Source organism: Rutidosis leptorrhynchoides, chromosome 4 (genome assembly GCF_046630445.1).
Source record: "Rutidosis leptorrhynchoides isolate AG116_Rl617_1_P2 chromosome 4, CSIRO_AGI_Rlap_v1, whole genome shotgun sequence".
Taxonomy (NCBI): Eukaryota; Viridiplantae; Streptophyta; class Magnoliopsida; order Asterales; family Asteraceae; genus Rutidosis; species Rutidosis leptorrhynchoides.
Window position 1 is genome coordinate 323509443 of NC_092336.1, and position 14512 is coordinate 323523954.

At 35.6% G+C, this 14512-nt stretch overlaps 1 non-coding gene across 1 annotated transcript; it reads left to right on the top strand.

Annotated features, from left to right (window-relative positions):
• Positions 1-1543: 1543 nt before the first annotated feature.
• On the top strand, positions 1544-1650 carry LOC139845831 (small nucleolar RNA R71). The gene has a single exon (XR_011758587.1). It is a non-coding gene; the product is annotated as a small nucleolar RNA R71 (small nucleolar RNA).
• Positions 1651-14512: the final 12862 nt, after the last annotated feature.

Genomic DNA, 14512 nt, shown 5'->3' on the forward strand with positions numbered 1-14512 from the left:
GAAGATCGGCTGGTCTGTCAACTTTGAAGGTAACGCTCTCCCCATATGATCGTAAGATCATGTTTTGATTGTACACATCAATGACAGTCCTAGCTGTATTCATGAAAGGTCTTCCTAACACTATTGGGGTGTGTAGGTCTTCCTTAATATCCATTACTACGAAATCCGTAGGATACAAGAATTTGTTGACTTTCACCAAGACGTTCTCAACTATGCCCTTAGGATATCGAATTGTATGATCGGCAAGTTGGATTGTCATTTTGGTTGGTGACAAATCTCCTAACTCTAATCTCTTGTAGAGAGAGTAGGGGATTAGGTTGATACTTGCTCCTAAATCTGCTAGCGCATGAATGGTTCCAGATTGGTAGATTGAACACGGGAAACGAATTGACCCGTATCTCCTAGCTTAGGTGGTAGAGAGTTTTTGAGTAATGCAGAGCATTCTTCACTCAGTGGAATTTTGTTAGAGTCTGGTATCCTCTCCTTTGTAGAAAGAAGCCTTCGGATGTATCTCTTCTGGTTGGGAACTTTGGACATAGTGTCCAAGAATCTTCCATCTAGTTTGAAGGAATCAAGCTTGGATGGTTCTTCTTGTAGCCTTCCAGGATAAGGTATGTGAACTGGAGTTTCAGGGGTCAGCTTCTGAGTATATGTTGATTTGTTCTTGAGCCTAGTTGACCTTCTACGTGGTTCTTCCTCTAGGATTACGGAATCCATTTGCTTTGCTTCTTCTATATGGGGATTCTGGATAGTATTACTTGACAATCTTCCCTGCGGTCGGGTTTCAAGGCGTTGTGATAACTGTCCGAGCTGCGTTTCCAAACTTTTGAGCAGAGCCAATTGATTTCTCATTAGTATCTCCGTCTGATCTTGTCTGGTTGCAGTTCTCTGATTTAACTGTTGTTGTCCTTGGATGAACTGAGTTAACTGATCATCAGCTCCTAGAGTGAGGTTAGTTAATTTTGTAATCTAGGTGGTAGGGGAATTCTCCTCAACTGGGGGACCAGTGAGTGGAAGTGGTTGATCGTAGGTCAATTGAGATTGTTGGGCTGGATAAGGTGGATAGCGATAGTGGAAAGGTTGTTTGCTTCGCTGAAATTGATTAACCCTTGGTGGTTGATTGAATCCGGGATTTGGTGGACGAGATGGGTATTGAACGTAACAGACTGAACCGTCAGGGTTTTCGTACTCAACTTGATAGTCTTCAGTAGGTTGCGGGTTGGTACAATTAACACAAGCCTGAGCTTGGTTAACCTGCTGCGGTTGCGTCTTCAATTCTCCGAGTTGCTTTGCAAGAGATTCCATCTTATCCGTGAGGGATTTGATGGCCTCCATTTGATTGTTAAGTGCAGAGAGTGGAGCAGATGATGAAGTTGTTTCACTACTGTTCCAGTCATGATGATGCATCGTCATGTTCTCGAGCAATTCCCATGCTTCATCTGCGGTTTGGTTCATCAGATTCCCTTAAGCTGCTGCATCGATCGTCGTCCTATGATTTACCGTAAGACCATTGTAGAAGGTACAGATTTGGGCTGACCGTTCTAACTGGTGATTAGGGCACTTCTTTAGCAGGGTTTTGAAACGCTCCCATGCAGTCTAAAGAGATTCATCATAACTTTGTTTGAAGTTAATGATGTCATTCTTCAGTTTGGTTTGTTTAGAAGGAGGTAAATATTTGGTTAGGAATTTAGTCGCCATCTCCGTCCATGACGTGATGGAATCTTTTTCCAGTCCTTCAAACCAAGTTTGAGCATGATGAGTGAGAGAATAGGGGAACAAGTATAGCCGGACTATATCTTTTCCTATCCCTGGCTGTTTGTAGAAGTTCGAAAGAGATATGAATTTATCAAGGTGAGAATTAGGATCGTCATTCGGTAATCCATGAAACTGACAGCTATTCTGAATGAGCTGAATGATGTGATGTTTTAACTCGAACGAGTGTCCTTGAATCTCTGGAAATCTGATTGGTCCTCCTCGACCTTCAATCAAGGGTCTCGTGTTTTCTGCTAAAGTAACGCGTAACGCCATTTGGTTTTTGATTCGTGCTTCCTTGCGTGCTTTAGAGATTATTGCGTCTGGATTAGGTACGAATAACAACGGCCCTGGTCTAGATCGGGTTTGGGTCATACACTAGGTATGCCTTTTTAATTTTCGCAAATAAGCTAAATTATAATAAGCTAAGCTAAACTAATCTAATTCCAAGGTAATCTAATTTAATCTAAGGCAATCTAAGGTAATCTAAGGTGGTCTAATCTAAGGTAAACTAGAGTAATCTAAAGTAATCTAATCTAATTAACTAACTATCCTATGGTGGAATAGGTTTTGGTTCTGGCTACCGACTCCCTGGTATTTCGGTAACAAAGTTCCGCACAAACTATTCAACAAACCAAGTGGCCAGGCTGACTATGAAGAGGCAGATCCTTTTGGTCCCAATATAATTGACGACTGTTCGGAAAATCCAATAACCAAGTCCGTGTATAATTATCTATCTTAGACACCACTAAATGCTTGCGAATAAGTTTTATTGAAAACAGTATTGCCTGATACCAGTTCCCCGGCAACGGCGCCAAAAACTAGTAGTAGATCTCTCTTGATATGGCTGAAACGGACGGTTTTTATTTGCGCGGTGTCGTTAGGCCGTGGCTCACCAGGATCAGCCACTCGTGGGGGAGGGTGAAATGTCCCGTTCTTATTCATTAAAAACGTTCTATATTAATTGATTTCGTTGCGAGGTTTTGACCTCTATATGAGACGTTTTTCAAAGACTACATTCATTTTTAAAACAAACCATAACCTTTATTTTATAAATAAAGGTTTAAAAAGCTTTACGTAGATTATCAAATAATGATAATCTAAAATATCCTGTTTACACACGACCATTACATAATGGTTTACAATACAAATATGTTACATCGAAATCAGTTTCTTGAATGCAGTTTTTACACAATATCATACAAACATGGACTCCAAATCTTGTCCTTATTTTAGTATGCAACAGCGGAAGCTCTTAGTATTCACCTGAGAATAAACATGCTTTAAACTTCAACAAAAATGTTGGTGAGTTATAGGTTTAACCTGTATATATCAAATCGTAACAATAGACCACAAGATTTCATATTTCAATACACATCCCATACATAGAGATAAAAATCATTCATATGGTGAACACATGGTAACCGACATTAACAAGATGCATATATAAGAATATCCCCATCATTCCGAGACACCCTTCGGATATGATATAAATTTCGAAGTACTAAAGCATCCGGTACTTTGGATGGGGTTTGTTAGGCCCAATAGATCTATCTTTAGGATTCGCATCAATTAGGGCGTCTGTTCCCTAATTCTTAGATTACCAGACTTAATAAAAAGGGGCATATTCGATTTCGATAATTCAACCATAGAATGTAGTTTCACGTACTTGTGTCTATTTTGTAAATCATTTATATAACCTGCATGTATTCTCATCCCAAAAATATTAGATTTTAAAAGTGGGACTATAACTCACTTTTACAGATTTTTACTTCGTCGGGAAGTAAGACTTGGCCACTGGTTGATTCACGAACCTATAACAATATATACATATATATCAAAGTATGTTCAAAATATATTTACAACACTTTTAATATATTTTGATGTTTTAAGTTTATTAAGTCAGCTGTCCTCGTTAGTAACCTACAACTAGTTGTCCACAGTTAGATGTACAGAAATAAATCGATAAATATTATCTTGAATAAATCCACGACCCAGTGTATACGTATCTCAGTATTGATCACAACTCAAACTATATATATTTTGGAATCAACCTCAACCCTGCATAGCTAACTCCAACATTCACATATAGTGTCTATGGTTGTTCCGAAATATATATAGATGTGTCGACATGATAGGTCGAAACATTGTATACGTGTCTATGGTATCTCAAGATTACATAATATACAATACAAGTTGATTAAGTTATGGTTGGAATAGATTTGTTACCAATTTTCACGTAGCTAAAATGAGAAAAATTATCCAATCTTGTTTTACCGATAACTTCTTCATTTTAAATCCGTTTTGAGCGAATCAAATTGCTATAGTTTTATATTGAACTCTATTTTATGAATCTAAATAGAAAAAGTATAGGTTTATAGTCGGAAAAATAAGTTACAAGTCGTTTTTGTAAAGGTAGTCATTTCAGTCGAAAGAACGACGTCTAGATGACCATTTTAGAAAACATACTTCCACTTTGAGTTTAACCATAATTTTTGGATATAGTTTCATGTTCATAATAAAAATCTTTTTCCCAGAATAACAACTTTTAAATCAAAGTTTATCATAGTTTTTAATTAACTAACCCAAAACAGCCCGCGGTGTTACTACGACGGCGTAAATCCGATTTTACGGTGTTTTTTGTGTTTCCAGGTTTTAAATCATTAAGTTAGCATATCATATAGATATAGAACATGTGTTTAGTTGATTTTTAATGTCAAGTTAGAAGGATTAACTTTTATTTGCGAACAAGTTTAGAATTAACTAAACTATGTTCTAGTGATTACAAGTTTAAACCTTCGAATAAGATAGCTTTATATGTATGAATCGAATGATGTTATGAACATCATTACTACCTCAAGTTCCTTGGATAAACCTACTGGAAATGAGAAAAATAGATCTAGCTTCAAAGGATCCTTGGATGGCTTGAAAGTTCTTGAAGCAGAATCATGACACGAAAACAATTTCATGTAAGATTTCCACTCGAAATAAGATTGTTATAGTTATAGAAATTGAATTAAAGTTTGAATATGATTATTACCTTGTATTAGAAAGATAAACTACTGTAAGTAACAAAGGTTTCTTGATCTTGGATGATTACTTGGAATGGATTTAGAAAACTTGGAAGTAAACTTGCAATCTTGGAAGTATTCTTCATTTTATGAAACTAGAACTTTTGGAATTTATGAAGAACACTTAGAACTTGAAGATAGAACTTGAGAGAGATCAATTAGATGAAGAAAATTGAAGAATGAAAGTGTTTGTAGGTGTTTTTGGTCGTTGGTGTATGGATTAGATATAAAGGATATGTAATTTTGTTTTCATTTAAATAAGTCATGAATGATTACTCATATTTTTGTAATTTTATGAGATATTTCATGCTAGTTGCCAAATGATGGTTCCCATATGTGTTAGGTGACTCACATGGGCTGCTAAGAGCTAATCATTGGAGTGTATATACCAATAGTACATACATCTAAAAGCTGTGTATTGTACGAGTACGAATACGGGTGCATACGAGTAGAATTGTTGATGAAACTGAACGAGGATGTAATTGTAAGCATTTTTGTTAAGTAGAAGTATTTTGATAAGTGTCTTGAAGTCTTTCAAAAGTGTATGAATACATATTAAAATACTACATGTATATACATTTTAACTGAGTCGTTAAGTCATCGTTAGTCGTTTCATGTAAATGTTGTTTTGAAACCTTTAGGTTAACGATCTTGTTGAATGTTGTTAACCCATTGTTTATTATAACAAATGAGATGTTAAATTGTTATATTATCATGATATTAGGATATATAATATAACTTTGTATGATATATATACAGTTAAATGTCGTTACAACGATAATCGTTACATATATGTCTCGTTTCGAAATCATTAAGTTAGTAGTCTTATTTTTACATATGTATTTCATTGTTAATACACTTAATAATACATTTACTTATCATTTAACATAATTAACCAAGTGTATCAATATCTTAATATGATTCATATGTACCTAGTAAGACGTTGTTATAACGATAATCGTTATATATATCGTTTTCGAGTTTCTTAAATTAATAGTCTCATTTTTATGTATATAACTAATTGTTAAAATACCTAATGAGATACATACTTATAATAAAATCATGTTAACTATATATATAATCATATATATGTCATCGTATAATTTTTACAAGTTTTAACGTTCGTGAATCACCGGTCAACTTGGGTGGTCTATATGAAACCTATTTCAATTAATCAAGTTTTAACAAGTTTGATTGCTTAACATGTTGGAAACACTTAATCATGTAAATAACAATTTCATTTAATATATATATAAACATGGAAAAGTTCGGGTCACTACAGTACCTACCCGTTAAATAAATTTCGTCCCGAAATTTTAAGCAGTTGGAGGTGTTGACGTATCTTCTGGAAATAAATGCGGGTATTTCTTCTTCATCTGATCTTCAAGCTCCCAGGTGAACTCGGGTCCTCTACGAGCATTCCATCGAACCTTAACAATCGGTATCTTGTTTTGTTTAAGTCTCTTAACCTCACGATCCATTATTTCGACGGGTTCTTCAATGAATTGAAGTTTTTCATTGATTTGGATTTCGTCCAACGGAATAGTGAGATCTTCTTTAGCAAAACATTTCTTTAAATTTGAGACGTGGAAAGTGTTATGTACAGTCGCGAGTTGTTGAGGTAGCTCCAGTTGGTAAGCTCCTGGTCCGACACGATCTATAATCTTGAATGGTCCAATGTACCTTGGATTTAGTTTCCCCCGTTTACCAAATCGAACAACGCCTTTCCAAGGTGAAACCTTAAGCATGACAATTTCTCTAATTTCAAACTCTATATCTTTTTTTTTACTGTCCGCATAGCTCTTTTGTCGACTCTGGGCGGTTTTCAATCTTTGTTGAATTTGGATGATTTTCTCGATAGTTTCTTGTATTATCTCCGGACCCGTAATCTGTCTATCCCCCACTTCACTCCAACAAATCAGAGACATGCACTTTCTACCATAAAGTGCTTCAAACGGCGCCATCTCAATGCTTGAATGGTAGCTGTTGTTGTAGGAAAATTCTGCTAACGGTAGATGTTGATCCCAACTGTTTCCGAAATCAATAACACAAGCTCGTAGCATGTCTTCAAGCGTTTGTATCGTCCTTTCGCTCTGCCCATCAGTTTGTGGATGATAGGCAGTACTCATGTCTAGACGAGTTCCCAATGCTTGCTGTAATGTCTGCCAGAATCTTGAAATAAATTTGCCATCCCTATCAGAGATAATAGAGATTGGTATTCCATGTCTGGAGACGACTTCCTTCAAATACAGTCGTGCTAACTTCTCCATCTTGTCATCTTCTCTTATTGGCAGGAAGTGTGCTGACTTGGTGAGACGATCAACTATTACCCAAATAGTATCATAACCACTTGCAGTCCTTGGCAATTTAGTAATGAAATCCATGGTAATGTTTTCCCATTTCCATTCCGGGATTTCAGGTTGTTGTAGTAGACCTGATGGTTTCTGATGTTCAGCTTTGATCTTAGAACACGTCAAACATTCTCCTACATATTTAGCAATATCGGCTTTCATACCTGGCCACCAAAAATGTTTCTTAAGATCCTTGTACATCTTCCCCGTTCCAGGATGTATTGAGTATCTGGTTTTATGAGCTTCTCTAAGTACCATTTCTCTCATATCTCCAAATTTTGGTACCCAAATTCTTTCAGCACTATACCGGATTCCGTCTTTCCGAATATTAAGATGCTTCTCCGATCCTTTGGGTATTTCATCCTTTAAATTTCCCTCTTTTAAAACTCCTTGTTGTGCCTCCTTTATTTGAGTAGTAAGGTTAGTGTGAATCATTATATTCATATATTTTACTCGAATGGGTTCTCTGTCCTTTCTGCTCAATGCGTCGGCTACCACATTTGCCTTCCCCGGGTGGTAACGAATCTCAAAGTCGTAATCATTCAACAATTCAATCCACCTACGCTGCCTCATATTCAGTTGTTTCTGATTAAATATGTGTTGAAGACTTTTGTGGTCGGTATATATAATACTTTTGACCCCATATAAGTAGTGCCTCCAAGTCTTTAATGCAAAAACAACCGTGCCTAATTCCAAATCATGCGTCGTATAATTTTGCTCGTGAATCTTCAATTGTCTAGACGCATAAGCAATCACCTTCGTTCGTTGCATTAATACACAACCGAGATCTTGCTTTGATGCGTCACAATAAATCACAAAATCATCATTCCCTTCAGGCAATGACAATATAGGTGGCGTAGTTAGCTTTTTCTTCAATAATTGAAACTCCTCCTCTTGTTCATCCTTCCATTCAAATTTCTTCCCTTTATGCGTTAATGCAGTCAAGGGTTTTGCTATTTTGGAGAAATCTTGGATGAATCTTCTGTAGTAACCAGCCAATCCTAAAAATTGACGTATATGCTTCGGAGTTTTTGGGGTTTCCCACTTTTCAACGGTTTTGACCTTTGCCGGGTCCACCTGGATACATTCTTTATTCACTATGTGACCGAGGAATTGAACTTCTTCCAACCAAAATGTACACTTTGAAAACTTAGCGTACAATTTTTCTTTCCTCAATACTTCTAGCACTTTTTCTCAAATGTTCTTCGTGCTCTTGATCATTCTTTGAGTAAATAAGTAGGTCATCGATGAAAACAATGACAAACTTGTCAAGATATGGCCCACACACTCGGTTCATAAGGTCCATGAACACAGCTGGTGCGTTAGTCAATCCAAACGGCATAACCATAAACTCGTAATGACCATAACGCGTCCTAAAAGCAGTTTTTGGAATATCATCCTCCTTTACTCGCATTTGATGATATCCAGAACATAAATCGATCTTCGAATAAACCGACGAACCTTGTAGTTGATCAAATAAGTCTTCAATTCTCGGCAGTGGATAACGGTTTTTGATGGTAAGTTTGTTCAACTCTCTGTAGTTAATACACAACCTAAATGTACCATCCTTCTTCTTGATAAACAAAACAGGAGCTCCCCATGGTGATGTGCTTGGTCGAATGAAACCACGTTCTAATAGTTCTTGCAGTTGGCTTTGCAGTTCTTTCATCTCGCTGGGTACGAGTCTATAAGGAGCACGAGCTATTGGTGCAGCTCCTGGTACAAGATCTATTTGAAATTCAACAGATCGATGTGGAGGTAGTCCCGGTAATTCTTTCGAAAATACATCGGGAAATTCTTTTGCGATGGGAACATCATTGATGCTCTTTTCTTCAGTTTGTACTTTCTCGACGTGTGCTAGAACAGCATAGCAACCTTTTCTTATTAGATTTTGTGCCTTCAAATTACTAATAAGATGTAGCTTCATGTTGCCCTTTTCTCCGTACACCATTAAGGGTTCTCCTTCTTCTCGTACAATGCGAATTGCATTTTTATAACATACGATCTCTGCTTTCACCTTCTTCAGCCAGTCCATGCCAACTATTACATCAAAACTCCCTAACTCTACTGGTATCAAATCAATCTTAAATATTTCGCTACCCACTCTAATTTCTCGATTCCGGCATATATTATCTGCTGAAATTAATTTACCGTTTGCTAATTCGAGTAAAAATTTACTATCCAACGGTGTCAATGGACAACTTAATTTAGCACAAAAATCTCTACTCATATAGCTTCTATCCGCACCCGAATCAAATAAAACGTAAGCAGATTTATTGTCAATAAGAAACGTACCCGTAACATGCTCCGGGTCTTCCTGTGCCTCGGCCGCATTAATATTGAAAACTCTTCCGCAGCCTTGTCCATTCATGTTCTCCTGGTTCGGGCAATTTCTAATAATGTGGCCCGGTTTTCCACATTTATAACAAACTACATTTGTATAACTTGCTCCGACACTACTTGCTCCGCCATTACTCGTTACGACACCATTTGTTCCTTTCGTTCTGTTAACCCCTGGTCCGTAGACCTCACACTTCGCCGCGCTATGACCATTTCTTTTACACTTGTTGCAAAATTTGGTGCAGAACCCCGAGTGATACTTTTCACACCTTTGGCATAGCTGCTTCTGATTGTTGTTGTTGTTGCGGTTGTTATTGTTGTTGGAATGATTGTTGTAGTAGTTGTTGTTGTTGTTGTTGTTGTTGTTGGGCCGTTTGTTGTAGTTGCGATTGATGTTGCGATTGTTGGGATAATTGTTGCGATTATTATTGTAATTACTGTTGTTGTTGTATTGGTGATTCTTATCACCATTTTCCTCCCACTTTCTTTTGACTTGCTTCACATTGGCCTCTTCAGCCATCTGTTCTTTAATTCTTTCCTCAATCTGGTTCACTAGTTTGTGAGCCATTCTACATGACTGTTGTATGGAGGCGGGCTCGTGTGAACTTATATCTTCTTGGATTCTTTCCGGTAATCCTTTCACAAACGAGTCGATCTTCTCTTCCTCATCTTCGAACGCTCCCGGACATAATAGGCACAATTCTGTGAATCGTCTTTCGTACGTGATAATATCAAATCCTTGGGTTCGTAACCCTCTAAGTTCTGTCTTGAGCTTATTGATCTCGGTTCTGGGACGGTACTTCTCGTTTATCAAGTGCTTGAATGCTGACCACGGTAGTGCGTACGCATCATCTTGTCCCACTTGCTCTAGATAGGTATTCCACCATGTTAACGCAGAACCTGTGAAGGTATGCGTAGTGTACTTCACTTTGTCCTCTTCAGTACACTTACTTATGGCAAACACCGATTCGACCTTCTCAGTCCACCGTTTCAATCCGATCGGTCCTTCGGTTCCATCAAATTCTAAAGGTTTGCAGGCAGTGAATTCTTTGTAGGTGCATCCTACACGATTTCCTGTACTGCTAGATCCAAGGTTATTGTTGGTATGTAGCGCAGCCTGTACTGCGGCTATGTTTGAAGCTAGAAAAGTACGGAATTCCTCTTCATTCATATTCACGGTGTGTCGAGTAGTCGGTGCCATTTCCTTCAAAATAGTCAAATGGAACAAGTTAATCGTACAGAATAATAAGAGTAGTTAATAGTATTTTGTAGCATAATATGAACTCATTTATAAAAGCTTTTTCTTCATATTAGCGTTTTATAAGTTTAAATTCGGGTAGTACCTACCCGTTAAGTTCATACTTAGTAGCTAATATACAATTCAACTACTACAATTCTATATGAAAAACTGATTATAATAATATTTCGCGTTCAAACTTTTATACAATATTTTACAAACTTACAATACCGCTTATTTTACATAAAGCATGAAATATAGCACACAATAACTTTTATACAAGATAGTTGTGAAGATAATTCTAGCTAGTACACAAGTCGTTCAGCAATGGCAATAAAGACACGTAATTCATACGTCCAGAAACAAGTCATGCATTTTGGTTTTACTAGGACTACTTCCCATCCATGGTCTTGTGGAACATAACCGTTATGACCGTTGATAAGACAGCGTGTTGTAACATCGTCAAAGGGACGAGGGTTACGTAATGACCAACAGTCTCGTAATAACCTAAAAACCTCATTTTGTAACACCCCTCACTTTTCGACTTCTAAATTACTGAATTAACCCTAGGGTTATATGTCTGACTATATGTATTAAGGGTTGTTATATACAATTAAATTTTGACCGAATAGTAATTTTTAGTCATCAATGTACGCTTAAATAAATAATATATTATTAATTTATATAATTTGACATAATTTAACTAAGTATATAAACTTTGTATCACTTTTATTATTTAGTTAATATATTATATATTTAACTATATAATAAATCCTATTATATATAAATGTAATAATATTTACAAACTTACTAAAACTATAGTTTAATAATTAAAATCATAATTATTATTAAAAATACAAAATACCGAATTATTTATTATTTTTATGCAAAATTTGTATTTATTAATTAAATAAAACAAAAATAAAAAAATATATATATTATTGACAAATATTCTTGGAAAAGCATTAAATCAATTTGTTTATTTATATAAAAAAATCCTTAAAATAAATGAAAAAAAATAAATAAATAAATTACTTTTTAATTAAAAATTGTAATGGAAAAACTACTTTTATTATTTTATTTTGTGCATTATCCCATGACCTAACATTTAAAATTTTTTAATTTTAAAAATCCCATTAAGAATTAAAATATTTCTTTTTATTTTAATTATTTTATTCTTTTTACCTAATTTTTTCAAGTATAAATACCCCCCATTTCTCATTCAAACTCACACTAAAATTTCTCTCATTCTCTCTTTGAAGAATTACTACTACTAAGTATTCTTTTCTTAGTTTTTATTTTTTTTACTTTTTACTTTTTGCTTTTTACTTTTTACTTCGGTTATTATTTTTACCGAAACATGTAAATAATGTTATAAATTATATGCAATTAAAAATAAAATAAATAACATGTATACACTATTACTATTACTAGCACCTATAACCTACTACTTATATTGTAACATAAAAACATTTTGGGATATGTATTAGAAATGTATAGATCTTCGAACTTTCTTGACGAATGGTTTCTATGAGATTCTAGGCAGAGGGTTTGGATTTCCGATTTAAAGGGTCCTATGGCTCAAGCCCCTAGATCTAAATTAGCCATTCGAAGGGAAAGGGGTGATTGGAAGCTTATCTAATACGACAAGTATCCTAAAATGGAAAACACTGATAAAAGTAGAAACTCTCTAGTCATAGAAACTTAGTAAAATAAGAAACTTTCTAAAAATGGAAACTTTATAAAAATAGTAACTTACTAGGAATAGAAACTTAGTAAAACAAACTATACTTAAACACATACTTAAACTTAAACATGGGCAAAACACTTAACTACTCTTAAATGTCAATAGGTTGATTTTTCTGCTCACTCGTTCAACTCTTTATTCCGAGGAATAACTCTCTCTCTACTTACTAAGGTGAATTCATAGCCCCTCTTTAATTGCTAGCAAACTTACTTACTTTACTTGGGGTGAGACACATGATGTTTTTACTTTTTACACTTTAGACACAAGTACCAAACTGTTAAACTATGCTATACCCGGCTATGTCCTACTAAGTCCCTACAGTGATATTTTTAATTACTGCGGCATGCTTAATTATTGGGGGTAGGCCTATCGGGAGTAACGTCCCCGATACATTTGACCAAGTCATTGTATTACTTAATAATGAAATTAAACCGACAAGGACAGACACAACTTGTCATGGGGCAAACTTGAACGTTTAGTCTAAATATCACGCATTGGCATAACTTTTTGATCCTGCGGGAGATCAACTTTACAAACTAAATCTTGTGGTCTAAAACAACGACAAATTTTTTGTTAAACCTATGAACTTCACTCAACCTTTTTGGTTGACACTTTAGCATGTTTTGTCTCAGGTGCTGTTTGATTCAAGCTCTTATACTTATTACTTATGTGATGCTACTTGGACACAGGATCAAGAGATATCGCATTTATTACTTCTGCATGTGAACATTTACGATATTGTTATTCCTGTCATTGTAACGATATTTCATTTTCCGCTGCATACTCATTAAAGTTAAATTCATCATTTAGTATTGTTCTCATTTATTATAATATGTTGGTATGTTTTGATATTAGTGACGTTCCTTCCAGACCCTATTGGGAGGACGTTACAGATTGGTATCAGAGCATAACCAGGCTGTTATAGAGAACCAGGATTGCATTTTTATGTGTGCCTTACTTGTTAGCTAGGGTGCTTTAGCAATCTAGGAAACTATAACCTTTCCTGCCTTAGAATTAAAGCACTTAGGATTGCCCCATAATCTTAACGATTATGCTTTAATAAACTTGACTTAAAGATTCTAATCAAAATATCCTTCCTAATGTTAGGATGTCTAATTATCATCAAACGACCAAAATGAATCTTTTCAAGCCAACCGAAAAAGATACTGAAATGTCTTCCACAGAAAGATCAGTCCAAAGTCCACCTTATGGCTTTGGTGGTCCTTCCTCACCAAATTTTAGCCCAAATACTACTCTAAAGTTACATGGGTCTCCTGAATACTATCCAACCCCAAGGAATAAAGACAAGAGGAAATGTCTTGAAGAAACTGGGCCGTCAAAGAAAAGATCCCGATCTCCTTCCTACGATGAAGTTGATGCCAAGTACGAGCTCATGAATTTGCGAAAAACTACCGATGACCTTATTCGCCATATTGCAAGGATCGATGCTCAAATGAAGGAAAAAGACCTAGCGATCAAGAAGCTCATGGAGGAAAATGCTGAGCTAAAGAAAGAGATTATATACATACATTTGTTTTATCCCATGACTGATGTGGACTTTGGTTTGCACCCTTACAAGAAATGCCCGATGGGGGAAGCAATATCTCTCCTACCTAAGAGAAGATGTTGACTTTAGATTGAAGATGGAGGAAAACTGCGTGAATAATCAACTTTCTATGAGGGACCACAAGTACCATGTAATCAACAATGATGTTTCCAATCTTTATGATAACATCGAGTATCTTTATGAGGAACAAAAGGAGAAGAACGACAAGTTTGAGAAGTTTATGAAGGAGGTTGAGGACGAGAAGAAGAAATATGAAGACTACTTAAATCTTAATATTTCCTAGTTATTTTCTATCTATGCAAAGGCTAGGCCTTAAACTATTTCTATCCCCGAATCGTGTAATAAGAAGGCTTGTTTAAAGCCTTGTTCTTAATAAAATAAAGTGTTTCGTTTATATCATATTCATCTTTATTCCACTTAATTTTTTTTTTCAAACTTATGACCTAT